Genomic DNA, 17675 nt, shown 5'->3' with positions numbered 1-17675 from the left:
AAGTGTAAGAACAGAAAAACAGGGTTAAAAACACACAATTATGTCTCTGCACATCCATCGGACCAGTGCAATAATTATCTTCAAGCTGAATTTCCCGTCAGAGAGGAAAAAATTAAGCAGTTTTTTGCTTACAGTGTAGATTTGTTCAAACATTGCAGCTGGTGCAACACTCTTTATATTTTATTATCAATATAAAACCTTCATTTCTTGTAAATGTGCTTGCGTTTTAATGTGAGTCTGTCTCACTCTGTCTCACTACTAGCATGGCTTTTGATTTAAACCAAAAGAAAAAGAAATATTTTCCTTGTCACCATTTGTTTCAGATCAAATCCCTAACATATAAAGTAAAAAGAAGCTGCATTCTATTCAAAAGGACATTTTCCATATGGACCACTTAAAACAGAAGTGTGGGTATAAAAGTTTCGCTTTTATTATTATACATTCTCAGAGGACCAGTGATCAAAGCCTTTAAATCATGATTAGTGTATTTATTTCTCTTATACTTCCAAGTCACCACTGAGGGATGGTCAGTAAAACAGTAATATTACAAAAAGTCCAAATATAAACTGCAGCAGAGTAGTAATTTTCTGAAGTGTACTGCCATCTGTAAGTATTCCTCTTCTTCAGTATTTCGGATTGTAAAGGAACAAAGAAGGAAATTGATTTTTACTATGCAGAACTAGTATGGCTGGATTACGGATACTATTGAGGCCAATATAAAAAAATGTTAGCAAGAAACTAAATGAGAAGTATCTTTGATTTTTTTTTGTAGTGTCAGAAGCAACTTGAGAAACTGCAAGTCACTTCTGTTGTGAGAGCATTGGCCGTCTGCAAGGATGTTGCCCAGGGGGCGTCCAGATGTTTGATGTTCTACCATCATGTGGGAGGATTCTCTCATGTCCCTGCATGGGAAGCTAGAGCTGACAGATGGGAGCTCATCCTGCTTCCCAGATTAGAACCGCCAATCTGCCAGTCAACACTCCTGCTGGCACAAGGGTTTAACCCACTGTGCTAGAAATTACAGAAATTAGCACCTGTTTTCTTATGCTACTATTATGTTAAGTTTATAGGGACAATGTTCAAAAGTTAATGCTAGGATCACCAACAAAGTTGGTAACATACCATATTCTGCCATTACACCAGAGCAGATAGTTTAAGGGCACTGTGCAAGGAAGTCCTAGTGCAATGCATTTACTCTAGTTGCACGACAGCAACCAAACAGCTCCCACCATAGTTCTGACTCCGCAACCACTGAGTAGCCAGAGCAGTGTGCTCATCTGTTAACCAGTCACAGTTGCATTGCCAACAAAGATCAACTTCCACCTTTGTCTGGAAGGAGCATGTTACTCCTCCTTCCCTAGCTGTGCAACAGGAGTTAGATGGCAGCCATCTGCACCTCTGTGGGCAACAAACCAGTGGTAGTAGCTAGAGCTGCACCCAGGAGCCATCTGGCCACTATTTTGAAACTGGAGAAAAATCCACAGGCTTAATCTCTTATACTATCAGTGTAAGCACATGTTTGGGGTTTTGTACTCTTCTAGAGATTCAGCAAAATCTTGACTAAAGTCATGCTCTTCAGTTAAAGACACATGATCAGAAGTGAATCTATTCATCCTAACATTAAACGAAACATGTTAACATGCTAACAGATGATGCTAGAAGAACAGGGTGTATTGGTATTGCAATATACATGAAGCTAGGCTTTGAAAAAATTGTGGTAAGTACTAAAAGAAATCTTAATTCCATATGGCAGAAATTCTATAAACAGAGCTATCTTTGAGTCAGCCTATGGACAATATTTCCAAGAATACAAGCAGCTGTATTGAGCTGTAACTGTTTCAAAGCTGAAAATGGTATGGGGAAGCATTTCCTCTTAGAAGTAATCTAGCAACTGGAAAAAAAAAATCCAGATTCAAAGATGAATTTAGGGATGCTTGTGTGCTATGAGTTCAAGGATGCAATCCTGAAAAGCCTTACTACAGAAGGCATCTCCAAGTGTTCTTGTTGTTTGGTGGCAGAGATACGCGCATCATTTCTACCCCTATGGTGAGGACACGGAACTGTTTTCATTCTTGAAAAATTGGAATTGGTATTTATTTTCTATCATGCCTTTCTCCTAGTAAGGGACCCAACAAAAACTTACAATGTAAGTTGAAACAAAATAGTTAAATAATTTCACATAATACAAAAGTTAAACCACTAACCCAACTGGTCTCCATGGATAGAAAAGGGCCCATCACACTAAACCAGTGGTTTCCAACCTTTTTTTGACCAGGGCCCACTTGACCAGGGATCACTCTCCAACATTAGTACTTCAGATTTGGTTTGGTTATTTTGGGTTCTGATTCAGAAAATTGCATTGGATAGATCACATCAGCTCTAGTTTCTGATACAGAACTTATGCCATCCAGTAGTCACCATCTGCCCACCCACAGAAAACCATATTTAATAATCTAGAGCCGTGGACCTTATTTTAGGTCTCGCAGCCCACCAATAGGCTGAGGCCCACAGGTTAGGAACCACTGCAGTAAACAGATCTGGTCTCCTACGCACATATATTTTTGGTCTCATTATGTGCAAAGTGGGAAGAACGTGGCAGTGCTAAGGACGTTCCTGCTCACACTCTTATGTCTTTAGACCTCAACTAGCCAGAGTAAGTCTCACTGAACTTACTCCTGAGTGAACATGCTTAGGATGTAATATATGAATCTAATTCTGCTGTGCCAAGTGATTACAGATTCTGACAAAGTCCCAAAGTGTATCTGACTGATTTGTTTTGCTGTGTAAGAAAAACTAACAAAAGCAGAATTAACAAGAAGAGCAGTTTAAAACACTACGGCAAACACAGGCAAATTTTAGGCATCAGCATTCCTTTTCCCTTTTCTGCAAATGAACACATATGAATACAAAAACATGAAATTGCCCTTTCAACAACAGTAGACAAAACAAAGAGAAAACAAGATAGAACAATATCATTTTGAACAACAATTTACATCAGTAGGTTGTTGTAATCTTTTGGGGTGTATGGTCATGTTCTAGAAGCATTCTCTCCTGACATTTCACCTGCATCTGTGGCAAGCATCCTCAGAGGTTGTGAGGTTTATATCACTCATAAAAATTCATCCATTAGCTTCACAGATCTACCATTTAAAACAAACTTTGCATAGAGCAATTAACTTAATTTTCCTTTACAATCAAGTTAAAAATGAAATTGAGTTGTTTGACTTAAAATGATTAAGTTTACTCATATATAAGTATGATTTGTACAAATAAAGGCAAGTATATATTTGAAACACACATCTGTTTGAAAAAAATGTACTAGTAGGTAAATTGTGGACTTATAGAATTAGTATATTCAAATAATTTTTATTTTCACTTCCATGTGAATGAAGAACTCTGTTCACATATCAAGGCAAATAGTGGCCTTCTAGGAGTTGCTGGACTTCAATTCTCATCAACCCTAGCATAAGGTTCTTGTGGGTTTTTTCGGGCTATAGAGCCATGTTCTAGAGGCATTTCTCCTGACGTTTCGCCTGCATCTATGGCAAGCATCCTCAGAGGTTGTGAGGTTCATCAGAGCATAGCTACTGATGAACGATAATGTAAGTTGCAGTCCAGTAACATATTTTAATTACTGTACACTATATTTATTTTAATTTGCTAGTTACCCTGAGTCAAATTTTCGGGGAAAAGATATGGAAACAACACTGGTGAGCTGATCCTTAATTTCTCCCACCTCTTCATCTACTGAAATGAATGGAGAAAACCTCAGAGGCAGAGATACTCTCTGGCACTAATGCTTTTAACTTCTGAAGGATCACTAAATCAGGTTCGATATATACAAGAGACGTTCAGTAAAAAACCAAAAACAAACCAGTATCTACCACAAATATCAAGCACTCAAGTTTTTTTCCTTTCAGACACCAGGAAGTGTAACTACAAATCCTACATTTTGGGGCAAAACTTTCTGACAACAAAATTCTAACATTTGTACAGGCCATTTAGAGTTTCTTTTTTTAGAGAGAAAAGTGGGATACAAATAAAATAATTCATACAGACAGACAACAAGCCTGTGCACATATATTTTTGAATCAATCGGAATCATAGAACCATAGAACCAGAAGAGACCACAAGGGCCTCAGATAATTCAGTTCTAAGCAGATAATGTGGATTATCTGATTTGATAATCTGGATTATATATCAGTGTAGAAGGGGCCTAAATTTAACCTACGAATGACAAGATTTGGACTAGACCTCAATCCCATACCTCTCCGCAAAATAATTGTATTTTATTTCATATCAAAAGCATTGCATAAATTAGTATAAAAACTGATAAAAGTAGAAGGAGCACAAGTGGCTAAATATCTTTTGACCAAAAAAAAGGGCAACAGCAACCGCATTGTCTGTAGCCTCCAACAACTCTTCCTATGAACATGAGGCAGGACACTGAGGGCAAGCACACAGATGCGGAGTTGTCTATTCTGCTCCACAGTTGCATAAGGTGGGGAATTCTTTTAAATTAATGAAAATATGACTCAATGATTCTGTGAAATGTTCAGGAACCAAGATCAGCTTGAAGCACACTAGCTTAGTCTGCTATACCACCTCTTATTTATTTATGTTATAAATTGTTTTTATTTGGAGTGGCAGCATAGTGTAATGGTTTGAGCTTTGGAATATAGAAACTTGTTCAAATCTCAGTTCAGCCATGAAAACCCATTGAGTGACCTTGGGGAAGCTCCATGAAATCAACCAGCATCTTCCTGCCTCAGAGGAAGGCAAAGGCAACCCCCCCCCCCCCCCCCGAATAAATCTTGCCTCTTAGGATCACCACACAACATCAGAATTGCTTTTATTCCCTTACAGCTGGCAATCGTTTCAACTGAAGAGCTACCCACAAACACTTAACAAGAGTGGGAAAATTGCAGACTCCTGATGTTGGATGGCAAGAGAAAGCTGGCCAGCACAGCCAATGGGCATGCCAAGAGCTGTGATTTAGCAGCATTTAGAGGGCTACACTTTGCTCACCTATATTTGAAATAAATAAAACTTAAGAGAGTTCTAGCTATTTGCCAACCAAGACAAGCACTATTTCTTCAAATGGGTTTTTAATTATTACCTGCTTTTTTTACCCAATGGTGCCAGGAACACCAGCATTAAGTTCTACTATACAGACTGAACTATGGACCATTTAAGTCTTGTTGCAGTCTAGCCAGCCACATGACCTTGGAGGTGTCTACGAACAACGCTGGCTCTTTGCTTAGAAATGGAGATGAGCACCAATCCCCAGAGTCGGACACCGTTACCTTACCTTACCTTACCTTACCTTACCTTACCTTTATCTGAGTTAACTAAGGGCCCTTCTACACAGCCATATAACCCAGAACATTGAGGCAGAATAACCCACAATATCTGTTTTGAACTGGGTTACCTGAGTCCACACTGCCATAGATCCCAGTTCAAAGCAGCTAATGTGGGATTTTATTTAGCTGTGTGGAAGGGGCCTAAGTCCACATGTTATTAATGTTACTCAGTAGGAATGCTTAGTATGACATCTCACAAGAATAATTTAGAAGATCGTTGTTCAAATCTTATCAGAGCCAGAAATTTGCTAGATTACCTTCAGTAAACCATTATTCTCTTTGCCACAGGTCTTCATCTACATTGTGGAAACAATATTACTTTTCTTCTTTACAATTTGCTTATAATTTTTACATGTAGCCCTTTGAATACTTCAAATATCTGATACTGCTGCTTGGCACTACTACTGTCATTTTAATAGTTCTCCCAATACTGTCCTCCCTCCATCAAACACATTGACTTACAAACATAGCACATGAAATAGTTTTGTTAATCTCTCTTGCTACAATAGCTGGATTTTATTAATGCACAAAATCATTTGTAAGAGATCAATTCTCAAGCAGTCTTCTAATGCAAATACGTAATTGTCTGTCTTATTAACTTTGTCAGCATTTTTGTGCTATTTGATAAATACTTTTTTGGAAGGCTCATAGATTGTTGTTAAGACCCGGTTTATTTCAATGACCAACAGTCTGTTTGGTAACAAAATATAAGGATCTTGACATATATTCAAAAACAGGTAAAAATATCTTGCTTCTCCGCTTTACTAGAGTAGAATTAAGGGTTTCAAATGCACAAATCAATCAGTTAAAGACAAATGTAATTCAACTCCTACTCTCAAACAAAAACACATCTGAGCTGTTCTGCACATGGGCCTCAATCTTTCACATGTGAGATCTATTGTTTTCAATTGGACGTAAATATGCGAAACTGTGCGCTAGTTTAGGATAATTACTTTTAAAGCTGAGTTGAAATTCCTGAAAACAAATAGCAGCATGGGCTCTGTTTAACAACAAATACTACTACTATTGGTTTGGAAGAAACATGGTGTCCTGAAGAAGATTTTAACCTATTCCTTGTAAGTTCTTTTCCCCCTCCCATATCTTTAGAAACAAGCATTTTATTTTATTTCAAGATGTGGTCTAATAAGTATATGTAGCACCAAATAAATAACCAAGCATCAGCAATACATTTTCACTAATTCAGGTAGATCAAAACAAAGGCACGAACTTTCCTGCAACTGTGATATTTGGTGTTTTGTGCAGGAACACAAAAGTAGCAACAAAGACATTAACAATTGCAGTTCAAGCTGAGAGTAACTGTTCTGTTTCAATTCAATGACACCACTAATGGCTTCTTAGCAGCTCCATGAAATCAACCAGCTGTCAAGCCAATGCATCAGAAGGAACAGTTACGCACTCCCCGAAGAAAAAGCAACACATCAGGATGTTTGGCAAAACATCTGCTCCTTCACACTGCAGTTCTATAATAAACATGCAAACAAAGAAATGAAGGAAGGGGTAAAGACAGCTCCAAAAATCTCAAGCTTCCATTAGCCTTCTATCTAAATCTTTGAGAAATCTTTACAAAAATATATTTATTTGTTTGGCACCTCTTATCTGACCATGCATCAGGTAAGAATGAATGACAAATACTCTAACATAATCAAAAGGTATGATGTTTGGGTTGACTGTCAATATTCTTGATAAATTTCATAATTACAGCTCTTTTACTATAATCAAAAATATATCCAACTATTATCCACAGATATCGAGGTAGACTGACCTAAGCATATAGCAGAGTGATTTCAACTCCTTCACACTGAGTATGTATTACTGTAAAGCTGAATTATAGGAATGAAAGCTACTTTGTTGACAGTACACAATTTTAGCTCAATTTCTGGGAATTTCAGTGCTGTGATGCTATAAAAGCAGTTCAAGAAAAACACCGATCACTTATTTTTGTTGATTAATTTTGAAAACACTAAAGTCAGAGGCTATTTTTATTTCAAAACCTACAGTTTAAAATCCTACATCACTTAATTAATCAGACAGTTAGTCCAGAATCCTACACAGAGCCATTCATATGCATGTGTTTCTATCAAGCATTGTTTTCAAATAATCAAAATCCCAGGCATTTAAAAAAATCCTTATAAGACTTTGTGTGGAAATGATCTCAACACCTAAAATGCATTCACTTCCAAAATACTTAAGATTCCCAACATGCCACACGCAGATATATCCAATACAGGCATTTGTTTCAGCTATAATTTTCTTGGTATTTCATGCTTTATTGATTTATCCACCATTGTGCCTCAAAACGTGCACGGTTTACAATAGGTGTGCGGTATCAAATATACTTAACTATCATTTTCTTAAACTGCTTTATCTTCTGTTGCTCACCATTTATAATCTGCCAAATCTCCCAAGCCTTTGTTGCATGTATAATTTAAAGCCATCTGTTCTGTGTGCTTTTAACTGTTTCAACATTTTCATCTACCTAAGAGTCACATCACTGGCAGCCATTCAATTCAACCCAGCTTTCTGAAGTGGCTTGCTTTTTTAAAAAGGAAAAGAAAAGAACATATTAAGGTAAACAGCTTACTTTTGTCAACATGAAAGCGTATTTCCTATCCAAGCATAAAAATATGTGAAATTTGTCTCTTAATGTAGAGTGTATTGAAGAAAAGAACATCTTGCTACGCTTAAAAAAAAGTGCCTGTTTGTTTCCATGTTAATTGTAGTCAATGGTAAATCTTCCCCCTGACATGAAGACAAAGGAAATGCAAATTAAACGCAGGGAGTTTTCGTGTTGTTAGTGCAAGTGTAAATAGATGGAGAGAAACACCAAACACATACAGGAAACCGAAAAAGAAAAACTGAATTCTGTGTTTTCATTTAGAGCCCAGTTTTCCCCAAGTTTTGCTCTGGGATCAGGGCAACTTTTTCTAAAATGAAAACAACATCGATTTTAAGGTATATGGAAACTGTAATATCTTTCGTTGTTTGCCACTAAACGACTCAAAGTTTAAGAGCTTGCAGCCATTAAATAATAAGATGGGATATCTATGTATTTATTTTGGTTTTTAGGGAGGCAATCTGGAACTCAGCATTCAGGTCCCTCCCCCCCCCCCCCCCCCCATGTCGGGAGCAACTTGAGAAACTGCAGGTTGCTCCTGGTGTGAGAGAATTGGCCGTCTGCAAGGATGTTGCCCAGGGGACTTCCCAGTGTTTGATAATCCTGTGGGAAGCTTCTCTCACGTCCCTGGATGGGAAGCTGGAGCTGACAGATGGGAGTTCACCTTGCTCCCTGGATTCGAACCACTGACCTTTTGGTCAGCAGTCCTGCTGGCACAAGGATTTAATCCATTGCGCCACCAGGTGCTCCTAGCATTCAGTAAAGACCTGGGTATATTTGGATCAAGCTGGAAACAACAAATCCTGGACACAGTCTAAGAGGCATGCAACATCTAGGATGGCTGGACTCTGCGCTAGGAAACAGCATAGTAAAAGCAATACACAAATGTATTTGCAGGCGCTGTTCCCTTAAGAAGTCAGTTGTCACCTTGTCGACTGACACAGGGCCACTTGCAAAAGGGAACATGCTTTCTCCATCAGTGACATGTTCAAAGAAAAAGGAAAACCATAGATTTTTTTTCCGTGTCAGGAGCGACTTGAGAAACTACAAGTTGCTTCTGGTGTGAGAGAATTGACCGTCTGCAAGGACGTTGCCCAGGGATCATAATAAGGAAAAGCCCAGTACAGGGGGAAGAAATAGCCAAGGAGACCTATCCTAGAGAGAAGTCTAGACACTTTTCTCCACCTGTTACAAAAAATACTCTTCTAGAAACCCTTTCCATCCAGCTAACTAAGGCTCCCTTCTCCTCCTGACAGCTTGAAACTTGTTCGACCAGAAATCCTTTGGGGAGAGAAATCTAGTAATACTCCTGAAGACACACCGTTGCAGGAGGGAGACTTCGAAAACCCCTTCTCAAACTTTGCATGACGTCACGGGCCGTCCCTGGGAAGCTGCCCTCCACTGGGTGCCTCTGCTGCCAAGAAGAAGGGCAGGCGGGCAGGCTGCTGCCCAAGGGCTCCTCGCCCAAGCCAGGAGGAAGGCAGGCAGGCAGGCGCAGAGGCTCCCAGGCGCGCTCCGGCTTGGAAATTCAAAAAGGAGACCGAGAAGAAGCCCAAGATGGCGAAAGGCTCTTGTTCTTGAGAGGGCAGGGAAAGAAAAAGGGGGGGGGGGAGTGGAAAATGGAGGATATTGTAATATACACAAAGGGATAAATTTCAACAACTCCGCCAAAGGGCTGCAGCTGCTTCTCCGGCTTTTTCGAAGGACAAAAGAGGAGAAGGCGAGGGAGGGAGGGAGAGAGAGAGGGAAGGAGAGGGGCAGGCAAGCAGGCAGGCAGGCGGGGAAAAGAAAGCCCTCCGAGGCAGAGCCACACCAAGGGCCCCCGGCCGCCCGGTTGGTCAAAACAAACAAGCCCCACAGAGAGAGGGAGGGGGGTCTTTAGAGGGGGACAACTTGGAGGGAGAAGAGTGGGCTGTGGGAGAAAAGGGAGAGACGCTAGAAAGTCCAGAAAGGGGCTCTAATGTCTGGGAAGAGCCCTTCATGTCCAGCAAGTGCCACTGGTGTCCAACAAGATGATCCCAAGGTCCAGAAACAGGCTCTACAGGTCAGAAAGAGCCTCTCTAGCAAGAGCCTTTAATGTCCAGAAAGAGTCTCTAATTCTAACAAAAGGAGTCCAGGAAGAGCCTCTAAGGTCCAGAAACAGGATTTTAAGGTCTGGCAAGAACATCTGAAGTCTGGAAAGGGCTCTAAGGTACAGAAAGGGGATCTAAGGTACAGAAAGGGGCTCTTAAGTTCCAGGAAAGGGCTGCTACAGAAAGGGGATCTTTAAGTCCAGAAAGGGGCTCCATGAGACCACGAGAGTTCTAGGATCCAGAAAAGCGTTCTCTTAAGATCCAGAGAGGGGCTCTAAAGGTCCAACAAGAACATTTGAAGTCTAGGAAGGGAGTCTAATGTCCAGAAAGGGGCTCTTTAGGTCCAGAAAGGGGCTCTTGAGAGCCAGTGAGAGGTTCTTAAGATCCAGAAAGAGGCTCTTGAGATCCAGCGAGAAGTTTTAAGGTCCTGAGACAGGCTCTTAAGGTCCAGAAAGGGTCTCTAGGGTCTAGCAAGAGCATCTAGGAGCCAGAAGAGAGCCCTGAGGTCCAGCAAGAAGTCCTTAAGATCCAGAGAGGGGCTCTTAAGGTTCCAAATGAGGCTCTTAAGCTCCAGCAAGAAGCTCTTAAAGTCCAGAAAGAGGCTCTTAAGATCCAAAGATCTCTAGGGTCTAGCAGGAGCATATAGGAGCCAGAAGAGAGCTCTTGAGGTCCAGCAAGAGGCTCTTAAGGTCCAGAAATAGGCTCTTAAGGTCCAGAAATAGGCTCTAAGGGCTAGCAGAAGCATTTAAGGTCTGGAAAGGGGCTCTTGAGAGGCTGTAATGTCTAGAGAGGAGCTTTTAAGGTCCAGAAAGGGGCTCTTGAGATCCAGAGAGGGGCTCTTGCGGTCCAGGTGGAGTCCCTGATGCCTTTCCCTCCCTCACTTGGGAGGGACCTGACCCTCCTTTCCGTCTTTCCAGTTTCCAACAGGAAGGGGCTCCCGGGCTGTCTGTCATGCCCAGGGCGAGTGGCGCAAGCCAAGGAAGGCCTGCCAAGGAGGCAAAAGAAAAGGGAAAGTGGCGAAAGGGGCAGGCAAGCCAAGAGGAGGCGGAGGGAGGAGGAGGAGGAGGAGCGCCTTGGTGCCTGCCTGCCTGGGCTGGCCAAGGGTCAAAGGCTGCCAGGCAGGCCGGGCGGGGTGCTCCTCCTTTGGCTCCTCGGCCCCTTCCCTCCCTCTTTCCCTCCCTCGCCTGGCAAGCCCCCTCCCACTCGGGTGCCCGGGCGCCCGCCCCGAGTGGCACAAGGTCAGTTTCACTTCCCAGGCTGGGAGAAGCTCCTTCTGCTCCTTCTCTCTCTCTCTCCTTGGAGGGCTCCGAGCGGGGAAGAGAGCGAGAGACGCCAAAACACCTCCTCCTCCTCCCCAGCAACAAAGAGATGCCAGGAGCCAGGATCCCCCACCGAGCCCGTCCTTTCCCCCCGTCTCCCCTTCTCCGTTGATAACCCGGGGTTTGCCTTACCTTGTGCCGCTTGGAAGAGGCTCCCTTGGGCTGGAGGGGGGCGTGAGAAGGCTGGGATGGGGAGGCTGGGGCGGCAGTGGGGGCGAGCTAGCGGGGGGCATCCATCGCGTGGCCCCGGAGCCTTGCTCTCTCCCTCCCTCCTCTCTCTGCTTAAGAGTCCCTTTGCAGCGGGTGGGAGCCGCTTCCCTCCTCAAGGTTGCTTCAGCTCCACTTCCAGGCGAAGCCTTCCCGAAGTGACGTCAACCCACTCCGCTCGCTCCTCTTCCTAACAATGAAAGTTGCTGTTCAAGGGAAGGAAGGGGGCCAGAGAGAGAGAGAGAGAGAGAGAGAAAGCCCTGGCTGCTCTCTCTGTCTCCTGTCTGCCCGCACTAATCAGAATCAGCGACCCCAAAGGCGGGTGGCTGAAGGGAGACACACACACGAGAGAGGCTTCATCCCTCCGCTTCCAAAGTTCAGCACCTCTTTTTTTTTTTTTTTTGGGGGGGGGGGGCTCTTGGCAGACCCACTCTCCAGTTGGGAAGAAAGTTGGGCTGCTGCTTTTGTGGAGGGCTTGAAAGGATGCGCTTCAAACGGGGTGTTCTATAGGGCATGAAGCATAAGCACAACTCTTCAATATTTATTTATTTAGGAGATCGCGAAGGGGTGTGAGAGGGGGTCACTGAAGACCATCAGAAAACACAGTATTTTCTGTCCGTCATTGGGGTTCTGTGTGGGAAGTTTGCCCCAATTCTGTCGTTAGTGGGGTTCAGAATGCTCTTTGGTTGTAGGTGAACTATAAATCCCAGCAACTGCAACTCCCAAATGACAAAATCAACAGAGGCCAACCCCACCAGTATTCAAATTTGGGCATATTAGATATTGGTGGCAAATTTGGTCCAGATCCATCGTTGTTTGAGTCCACAGTGCCCTCTGGATGTAGGTGAACTACAACTCCCAAACTCAAGGTCAATGCCCACCAAACCCTTCCAGTATTTTCTGTAGCTCATAAGAAGTTGGCCCAATTTTATCTTTGGAGGGTTTCAGAATGCTCTTTGGTTCTAGGTGAACTATAAATCCCAGCAACTACAACACCCAAATGCCAAGGTCTATTTTCTCCAAACTCCACCAGTGTTCACATTTGGGCATGTTGAGTATCAGTGCCAAATTTGGTCCATATCCATCATTGTTTGAGTCCGCAGTGCTCTCTGGATGTAGGTGAACTACAACTCCCAAACTCAAGGTCAATCTCCACCAAACCCTTTCAGTATTTTCTGTTGGTCCAATTCTATCTTTGGTGGGGTTCAGAATGCTCTTTGGTTGTAGGTGAACTATAAATCCCAGCAACTGCAAGTCCCAAATGTCAAGGTCTATTTTCCCCAAACTCCATCAGTGTTCAAATTTGGGCATATTGAGTATTCATTCTAAGTTTGATCCAGATCCATCGTTGTTTGAGACCACAGTACTCTCTGGATGTAGGTGAACTACAACTCCCAAACTCAAGGTCAATGCCCACCAAACCCTTCCAATATTTTCTGTTGGTCATGAGAAGTTTGGCCCAATTCTATCTTTGGTGGGGTTCAGAATGCTCTTTGATTGTAGGTGAACTATAAATCCCAGCAACTACAACTCCCAAATGTCAAGGTTTATTTTCCCCAAACTCCATCATTGTCAAACTTGGGCATAATGAGTATTCGTGCTAAGTTTGGTCCAGATCCATCGTTGTTTGAGACCACAGTGGATGATTTTAAGGTCCTTGGTGGTATGTAGAGGGAGATACGTTTGGACAGGTAAACTGGGCCAAAACCGTTTAGGGCTTTATAGGTTAAGACCAGCACTTTGGATTGTGCCCGGAAGCTAATAGACAGCCAGTGGAGCTGAGGAACTGTATTAAGGGGTCGTGGCATTAGGAAGGTTGAGAAACACTGATCTACACTGTGGAATGAATGCAGTTTGACACCACTTGAACTCAAATGCTGTAGAGTTCCAGTTTTGTATGGTCTTGAGCAGGCCCGTAGCCAGGATTTTGATTCGGGGGGGGGGGGGGAGGGCTGAGTTTGATTCAGGGGGGAGGGCTGAGTCTGAGTGAAAGAGGGTCTACCCTAGCAAACCTTTCGTATCGTTACCCCAATACCCCCATGCATATGAGATATATTGAGCATGGTGATCAGATCATGACATGAATAAACATAATAGTTTAAATAATGTACAAGTAAGGCCTTTTCACAGACCACCATGAGAATTTTTGGGGGGGGGGGGGGAGCTGAAGCCCCCTGAGCCCCCCCCCCCCCCCCCGGCCACATGCCTGGTCTTGAGCCTTCTCTGCCAAATCATAACGGAACCTAGCCAAGCTACAAATTTCATCATTCCCTAGCATTGAGCCATGGCAGTTCAAGAGGTTTAAAACTGCATTCATTCTACAGTGTAGATGCACCCAGGGTCTTGTGGGAATGGGAAAGCTATACAGTTTTGCAACATGCTTCCCCCTCCCCCAAAGGGGAGCAGAGGTATCAGATGATGATAATCCTTATTATATTTATGTATAACCCACTTTTCTGTATTGATCAAGACCCAAAATGGATCACACTCATAAAAGCAATACTATTTAAAAACCTAAAAATATTAATATTAAAACAGAATTAATATTTGTGTTAAAAAGTCAGCTAAAAATCACTTAAAACAAGAAAAACTGTTAAAATAATGAAGACATTATTTTATCTCTTGCCATGAAGGAATAAAGTAAGCCCATCAAATGTCCCCTTCAGTCTCCATCCCCAAAGTCAGGTCTCTTTTAGTAGAATAAGGGAGGAAAAATGACATACAGTACATAAGATGATGATGTTTTTATGCATATATATATATAGGTAAAGGGGGGGGGGGAGGGGAAAGAACAGACTGCGGAAACTATCGAGGTATCTCCCTTCTAACCTCTGCTGGAAAAATCCTCGCAAGAATCCTTGCAAACCGCCTTCTGCCCCTCTCAGAAGACACCCTCCCAGAATCCCAGAACGGCTTCCGCCCCTCCAGAGGAACTGTGGACATGATCTTCACTGCACGACAGCTCCAAGAAAAATGCAGGGAACAAAACCAACCTCTGTACATGGCATTCATCGACCTTGCAAAGGCATTCGACACAGTGAATCGCAGCGCTCTCTGGACCATCCTCCAAAAAACTAGATGCCCTAACAAATTTGTGAACATCCTGCGGCTCTTCCATGATGACATGATGGCAACAGTCTTGGACAGCAATGGCTCCCAAAGTGACCCATTTAAGGTGGAATCAGGTGTCAAACAGGGATGTGTTATTGCCCCAACCTCTTCATCGCTATGATACTTCACCTTGTTAATGGGAAGCTTCCCACCGGAGTGGAAATCATCTATCGAACAGATGGCAAGCTGTTTAACCTCAGCAGATTGAAAGCCAAAACCAAGGTTACGACAACATCTATTATAGAACTCCAGAATGCTGATGACAACGTCGTCTGTGCGCATTCAGAAGAAGACCTACAAGCCACTCTAAACACCTTCACAGAAGCATACAAGAAGCTTGGCCTGTCACTGAACATCGAGAAAACCAAAGTGCTCTTCCAGCAGTCTCCGGCCAACCCCTCTCCAATGCCAGAAATATAGCTTAATGGTGGAACATTAAAAAACGTTGACCATTTCCGCTACCTTGGCAGCCACCTTTCCACCAAAGTCAAGACAGACACTGAAATTCAACACTACCTGAGCTCTGCGAGTGCAGCATTTTTATGAATGAAGCAGAGAGCATTTGAGGACCGGGACATCCATAGGGATACCAAGGTGCTTGTTTATAAAGCTATTGTCCTCCCAATCCTGCTATACACCTGTGAGATATGGACAGTCTACAGACGTCACATGCAACTCCTGGAACAATTCCATCAGCGCTACCTCCGGAAAATCCTGCAAATCTCTTGGGAAGACAAGCGGACAAATGTCAGCATGCTGGAAGAAGCAAAGATCACCAGCATTGAAGTCCTCCGCCATCAACTCCGCTGGACTGGCCATGTTGTCCAGATGCCCGACCACCATCTCCCAAAGCAGTTGCTCTATTCCGAACTCAAGAACAGAAAACAGAATGTTGGTGGACAGGAAAAGAGATTTAAAGATGGGCTCAAAGCCAACTTTAAAAACTGTGGCATAGACACTGAGAACTGGGAAGCCCTGGCCCTTGAGCGCTCCAGCTGGAGGTCAGCTGTGACCAGCAGTGCTGCAGAATTTGAAGAGGCACAAATGGAGGGTGAAAGAGAGAAACATGCCAAGAGGAAGGTACATCAAGCCAACCCTGACTGGGACTGCCTTCCACCTGGCAACCAATGTCCTCACTGTGAGAGAAGATGCAGATCAAGAACAGGGCTCCACAGTCACCTACGGACCCATCCCCAGGATACTACACTTGGAGGACCATCATCCTCGGACTATGAGGGATCACGTAAGTAAGTAAGTAAGTAAGTAGAGGTAAAGGTTTCCCCCTGACATTAAGTCTAGTCATGTCCAACTCTGGGAGGTGGTGCTCATCTCAATTTCTAAGCTAAAGAGCTGGCATTGTCCATAGCCACCTCCAAGGTCATGTGGCCGGCATACCTGCATGGAGTGCCATTACCTTCCTGCAGAAGTGGTGCCTATTGATCTACTCACATTTGCATGTTTTCAAATTGCTATGTTGGTAGAAGCTGGGCCTAATACAGGGAGCTCACCCCGCTCCCTGGATTCAAACCACCAACCTTTCGGTCAGCATGTTCAGTAGCTTAGTGGTTTAACCCGCTGTGCCACTATGGCCCTTTATATATTTTATTATATCTAAATAATACTTTTATTATAGGAGCCCCTGGTGGCGCAATGGATTAAACCTTTGTGCTGGCAGGACTAAAGGCATTAGGAGATTCGAATCCAGGGAGAGTGTGGATGAGCTCCCTCTGTCAGCTACAGCTCCCAATGCAGGGACATGAGAGTAGCCTCCCACAAGGATGGTAAAACATCAAAACATCCGGGCGTCCCCTGGACAACGTCCTTGTAGACAGCCAATTCTCTCACACCAGAAGTGACTTGCAGTTTCCGAAGACACTCCTAACACGAATATATATATATATATATATATATATATATATATATATATATATATCCCCTGCCACATGTTGCTGTAGCCCAGTCTGTGTATATGTGTTTTGTGTGTGTATATATTTGTGTATATGTGTATATGTGTGTGTTTGCTATATATGTGGTTTTCTCATGCGTTGTAATGAAATTTTTGTTTTCGGGTTGTTCAGTTTTTATGAGTGATGGTCACCCGTTGGCCTGATAGGTGTATTGTGTCCAAATTTGGTGTCATTTCGTCCAGTGGTTTTTGAGTTATGTTAATCCCACAAATGAACATTACATTTTCACACACATATCTATCTATCTATCTATCTATCTATCTATCTATCTATCTATCTATCTTGCCACCATCTCCCAAAAGGGACTTGGGGCGGCTTACAAATTGTACAGCAATAGATTGTTGTTATACTTCAAGAGGAAGGCTTACACCGCTGGTCCTTAATGTCCCTACTAAGTGACATCAGTTTAAAATTAAAATCAGAATTCGTTCTTCCGCGGTCCTATTGCAGACCCACTGCAATATTTTGAAACGTGATTATTGTAAGAAATGAGAGCAGTGAAATCTGTGTGAGAGACTGAGGAGGGGGAGAGCAAAAGGAGGAAACATACAACCCTCTTCTGATTCAGTAGCTTACTCTGCATGTTCTCTCTCCCTCCCATACACCAAAAACTCGAGCTAAGCCAGGGTTAAAGTACACTGCAAACAAAGACTTGCTTCCTGTAAACTATAAAAGTAAAAGCTTAAGATACAGCCAGGAGCACTGACTAGAAATAAGAAGGGAAAGTGCAAGGGGACGTTTTCTCTGACTCTGAAACTGGAGCATGCAAGTGCTGACGGTGCTTTTGCACTGTCAAGGGCCATTTGAAATGTGAAGGTTTTTTTTACATCAGATCTGAACAAAAGCTGGTAGCAACATCAAAATAATATGCACATGTCGAGAGATACTATTGTGTTGTGTTTCCTTTTCAGGCCCTGGCTGTGATTTTAATTGTGCTGGAGGATCTTCATTAGTATTAGCACATGGAGAGATTTCACAAAGCTGCTTCATTAGGGAAAAAA

At 42.9% G+C, this 17675-nt stretch overlaps 1 protein-coding gene across 18 annotated transcripts in view; it reads right to left on the bottom strand.

The window, feature by feature from the left end:
• Positions 1–11887, bottom strand: part of BAZ2B (bromodomain adjacent to zinc finger domain 2B) — a 248607-nt gene extending 236720 nt beyond the window's left edge. For 13 of the 18 annotated variants that reach the window (XM_060777489.2, XM_060777576.2, XM_060777527.2 and 10 more), the window contains exon 1: positions 11522–11886. The gene's annotated coding sequence lies outside the window, so the exon portion shown is untranslated. Of the gene's footprint in view, positions 1–9319; positions 9412–11521 lie in introns of those variants that run through there. The other 5 variants (XM_060777624.2, XM_060777632.2, XM_060777642.2 and 2 more) reach the window with 3 other exon arrangements.
• Positions 11888–17675: the final 5788 nt, after the last annotated feature.

Source organism: Anolis sagrei, chromosome 1 (assembly GCF_037176765.1).
Source record: "Anolis sagrei isolate rAnoSag1 chromosome 1, rAnoSag1.mat, whole genome shotgun sequence".
NCBI lineage: Eukaryota > Metazoa > Chordata > Lepidosauria > Squamata > Dactyloidae > Anolis > Anolis sagrei.
The sequence above is the reverse complement of the archived record's forward strand: the minus strand, read 5'-3'. Positions and strand labels throughout refer to the sequence as shown.